The sequence below is a fragment of the Ursus maritimus genome, unplaced genomic scaffold (assembly GCF_017311325.1).
Source record: "Ursus maritimus isolate PB19 unplaced genomic scaffold, ASM1731132v1 scaffold_3, whole genome shotgun sequence".
NCBI classification, from domain to species: domain Eukaryota; kingdom Metazoa; phylum Chordata; class Mammalia; order Carnivora; family Ursidae; genus Ursus; species Ursus maritimus.
The window spans coordinates 86,865,966-86,871,333 of record NW_024425563.1 but is presented as its reverse complement, the minus strand read 5'-3'; the positions used below and the strand labels follow the sequence as shown (position 1 = coordinate 86,871,333).

Sequence of the window (5,368 nt, the reverse complement as noted above, 5' to 3'; positions counted from 1 at the left end):
TGTTTTGTTTCTTAAATTCCACATATGAATGCAATCATATGGTACATGACATGATAATTTTCACCTTTTTTTTTTTAAAGATTTTATCTATTTGAGAGAGAGAGAGAGCATGAGCAGGAGGAGGGGCAGAGCAGGCTCCCCACTGAGCAGGGAGCCCAACTGGGGGCTCAATCCCAGGACCCTGAGATCATGACCTGAGCCGAAGGCAGACACTTAATCAATTGAGCCACCAGGCTCCCTGATAATTTACATCCTTTTGTGAAAAACCTTAAAGAACAGTATATTCTGATTATATTATTTTAGAATCCGATAGCAAGAAAAGTGACTGATCTGTGGAATGACATTTTAGAGACTTCAGCACAAATTTAACAAGAAGTTGTATCTAAGGTATGATCCTGCTGTGACCAGCACAATGCCTACATCTGTGTTGTCTGGATAGCCCACTGTTGGTCTGTTGAAACCCCCAAGTACAGAAGACGCAACCTCTGTCTTTCCCAGTGTGTCAGTAGCCTGAGCTCTTATTGAAGGCACGGTCACCAGAAGCGTTCCAAGATGGCAGCCATAGTTATGAAGAATGATAAATGATTCTACCGTGTTACCAATTTTTAAAGTTCTCTGTAGCCCTTGCAATGGAATTCAAATTGTGCCAGTCATCTTTTATTAGTCAGTCCCATGGGATTTTTATTGTTATTTTGAACAAGATCTATTTTTGTTTAATTCTATGGGAACCACACATAGTTTGTGCTTTTGCCAGAAACTTATTTTCCAATGAGTACTACTCAATTCTAAAAAAGTACATTCTGCATTTTTATGCTGGGACATAGTAGGGGTGAGTTCAATCAGGAAGGCCATTTAAAATTGTACAATGCAGCCTGGACTTTTTTTGTGATTCTAATATTCTGGTAACTACAAGTGAATATGAGTTTTGTTTATTGTCTTTCAAAGTGAACCATTTTAAATGAAAACATCTTCTTTTAAAAAGAAGTCATTGACTTTTTTTTGAGTTTACACCGGTATGGCTTATTTATTGACTTACAGCATTGATTTGTGTAACTGCTCAATGTGTTTATTCATGCACAGAGATAAACATTATATTAACTCTGATAACCAGAAAATCAATATCACATGTCTTTTCACAACGGAAAAAAGGAAACGATTTTCTTACCTAACTTTCGGTGCATGATATCTATGGAAATCTTGAGCTTATTTCCAGAAGTGGGAAGACAGTTTTGTTCTATGGCACTAAGTTTCAGAGTATGGATATTAAGACTATATCTCTTTGACCTGAGAATAGGAGAATATTTTCACTAGTAATAAAGCTTAACTCCCAGGACTACAAGAAGCAAAAACGGCAGTCTTATTACAACACAGGAACTTCAAGTGCCTTAGACCCTCAGGGATCTGTAGATGTTATATTCTATTCAGTGCAATAACACGATCTTTGAGGAAAACTAAGCAAAATCTATAGGAAATGATAAATCCTGTACTAAGGCTTAAAGAAATAATAAAACTAACAAAGCTTCTACAAAGAGTGCTTTCAGGGCATCAAGGAGAAAACTGAAGGGATTTTTAGTAAATGTCATTTATTCTCTTGTCAAAAAAGAGAATAAAGCTGTCTCACTCGGCCGGCGCTCCGCGTTCCGCCGCGGGGCCACCTCCCCATCCACCTCCACCCACCGCAGTGGACGAGGAGATCGCCACTCTCGACATCGACCCTGGCGCCGGCGTGTGCAAGGCGGGCTTTGCTGGGGATGATGCCCCCCGGAGCCGTGTTCCCGTCCATCATCGGGCAGCCCGGACACCTGGGTGTGCTGGTGGGCTTGGGCTAGTAGGACTCCTACGTGGGCAACGAGGACCAGAGCAAGCGAGGCGTCCTGACCCTCAAGTACCCCATGGAGCATGGCATTGTCACTAGCTGGGACAACGTGGAGAAGATCTGGCACTGCACCTTCTACAAGGAGCTGGGCGTGGCCCCCAAGGAGCACTCCATGCTGCTGACCGAGGCCCCCCGAACCCCAAGGCCAACCATGAGATCACTCAGACCATGTTCGAGACCTTCAACACCGCAGCCGTGTACGTTACCATCCAGGCTGTGTTGTCCCTGTATGCCTCTGGCCGCACCACTGCTATTGTCATGGACTCTGGGGACAGGGTCACCCACACTGCACATCTACGAGGGGTACCCCCTGACCCCATGCCATCTTGCATCTGGACCTGGCTGGCCAGGACCTGACGGACTAGCTCATGAAGATCCTCACGGAGCGTGGCTACAGCTTCACCAGCACCACTGAGCAGGAAATCGTGCGTGACATCAAGGAGAAGCTCTGCTCGGTCGCCCTGGACTTTGAGTAGAAGATGGCTGCGTCCGCGTCCTCCGCCTCCCGGGAGAAGAGCTATGAGCTGCCGGACAAGCAGGTGATCACCATTGGCTGCGAGCAGTTCCATTGCCCGCAGGCACTCTTCCAGCCTTCCTTCCTCAGGTATGGAGACCGCCTTCAATTCTATCATGAAGTGTGACGTCGACATCTGGAAGGAACTCTATGCTCACATGGTGCTGTCTGGCGGGACCACCATGTACCCCGGCATCGCCGACAGGATGCAGAAGGAGATCACAGCTCTGGCATCCAGCATGATGAAGACCAAGATCGTCGCTTCTGAACGCAAGTCCTCCGTGTGGATCGGGGGCTCCATCCCGGCCTCGCTGTCCACCTTCCAGCAGATGTGGATTAGCCAGTAGGAGTATGGTGCGTCGGACCCCTCCATTGTCCACCGCAAATTCTTCCAAATGGACTGCGAGCAGATGTGCAGCATTTGCTGTGTGAGTGAATTCCCAAGTATAAATTTGCCCGGGTAAATATATACACCTCATGCTAGCCTCGAGAGACTGGAATAAGCCTTTGAAAAGAAATTTGTCCTTGAAGCTTGGATCTGGTATCAGCATGGATTGTAGAACTTGTTGCTGATCTTGACTTTGTATCCAAGTTAACTGTTCCCTTGGTATATCTTTAATACCCTGTACATACCTTTGATTTAAACCCTTAGCACCTCCCACTCGGTCACTTCGTGGTTGAGGTTGAGAACATGTTTATGGAAGAGAAATCCATTGATTGGAGCATCTCCAAGACCATGAGGTTCTCGATCTGTGCAGGATATTAATGTGTAAGAGCTGCCTATCCCAGGGTTTCTCTAGAGGCTGGCAGGGGTCCTGAACCAGTTGCCATTTCTGTCTTGCTGGACCTTGGGAAGATCCGAGCCTTAGGACCCACTTTGCTTTCTTACCCAGTGTTTTCCTGCCAGAACACCTTGGGCTGTTAATTGCCTTGAGTTGGAAAATGGTTTGCATTTACAACTGTAAATTTATTCATCCTTTTAATTTATGTAAGGTTTTTGCACACAATTCTCAATTCTTCAAGAGATGACAACAAATTGTGCTTTTCTACTGTCATGTGAGAACATTAGACTCCAGCAACAGGTCATTGTGTGAGGAAAATAAAGTGCTGCAGTTAAAAGAGAAAGAAAAGAAAAGAAAAGAAAAGAAAAAGAAAAGAAAAGAAAAGAAGGCAAATTTGTTTGATTGATTGGGTTGTGGCTTGTTTTTTTTGTAGACACAGAAACCATGGAAGACTATAGGACTTAAACTAGTCATGAAAGTAATTATTTGCCCAAATATCTAAGGCATGAAATTAAACTTTGTCTTGTTTTGCCTTTCAAATGGATAGAGATTTTTAAAACATACTTCTGCATCTATAGAAAATGATAAAAGTAAAATTTAAATGACCTGTAATTCCATTGTCTAGATAACGCGGTTGACATTTAAAAATAATTTTAAAGTAATACAAGCACATGTTTTTAAAAATTCCTATAGTACTGAGAGGTTTAAATGAAACACAAATGTGTTCCTCCCCTCCCCAACTCCCAACCACTTGCCTATTTCCACCAAGCTGCAGTTGTTAACAATTGCTTGTGAATCTTTCCAGAAAAGGAAATATATCTTTAGACACCAAGAGATATGCGCGTGTGTGTGTATATATAAAATTAAGATTTTGGGGGTGCATGGGTGGCTCAGTCAATTAAGCACCTGACTCTTGATTTCAGCTCAGCTCATGATCTCAGAGTCCTGAGATTGAGCCCCTCATTGGGCTCTGTGCTCAGTGTGGCGTCTGCTTGGGATTCTCTCCCTCTCCCTCTTCTGCTCCCTTTCCTCTCTCTTTCAGTAAAAAAAAATACATTTTTTTTCACAAAAAGCTTATGTCATTCCATATGCATTGAATGTTCCATTTAATAATATATTTTAGCTCTTATATCAGCACACATAGAACTCTCACATTATTTTAACAGTTGTGTAATAGTTCTTTATGGTGTACTATAAATATTTAACCAGTCCCCTGTTGATTCCGATTTAAGTTATATTTTATTTTTCTGAATATATATATGTAAAGCCTTGACAGTTGAATAGCTGATGAAAAGAGGTCTACATTTTTTTTTTGATAGATACTGTCTAATTTGTGGAATCAGTTTTCTCCTCCTCCAACACTTGAGAGTTAACTATTTCTCTAGCACCAGTAAATTTTTCACCCAATGAAACTCAGTTTATAGTATTTCACTTTTATTCTTTGTTAAATGGACAGACATTTTCCTAATGAAAAAACAGAATGTACTTGCTTTTAGAGTATACGGTGTCTTAGCCCAGTGATATATGTGGGCTTACAAAGGAGAAAGGAAATATTTAAATTTAATAAGATTGGATTGGCAAATGTGGCTAGCACCAAGTAAACTTCATAGACTGGGAAATTTTAGGAAAGTTTATAAAGAGTAGATTAAATTGATAACTCTCATGTTCAAAAGACGGTATGTAGCTGGGGAGATGGGAGAATGGCAAGTTGTGTAATGGGTAAGGTTTCAATTTTGCAAAGTGAAAAGAATTCTGGATATGAGTTTCACAATGTGAGTGTACGTACCGCCATTGAATGGTACATTTCAAAATGGTTCCAATAAGATGAATGGATAAAGATGTGGTATATATATACACAATGGAATATTACTCAGCCATCAAAAATGAAACCTTGCCATTTGCAACAACGCGGATGGAACTAGAGGGTATTATGCTAAGCAAAATATGTCAATCAGAGAAGACAATTATGTGATCTCACTCATGTGGAATTTAAGAAACAAAACAGGATCATAGGGGAAGAGAGGAAAAAATAAAACAAGATGAAATCAGAGAGAGGGAGACAAACTGTAAGAGACTCTTTATCATAGGAAACAAACTGAGGGGTGCTGGAGGAGAGGTGGGTGGGGGGATCGGGTAACTGGGTAATGGACATTAAGGAGGGCATGTGATGTAATGAGCACTGGGTATTATATAAGC

At 41.9% G+C, this 5,368-nt stretch overlaps 1 pseudogene; it reads left to right on the top strand.

Annotated features, from left to right (window-relative positions):
• The first annotated feature begins 1,576 nt into the window (after nucleotides 1–1,576).
• Nucleotides 1,577–4,040, top strand: LOC103674709 (annotated as a pseudogene).
• The last annotated feature ends 1,328 nt before the right edge of the window (nucleotides 4,041–5,368 follow it).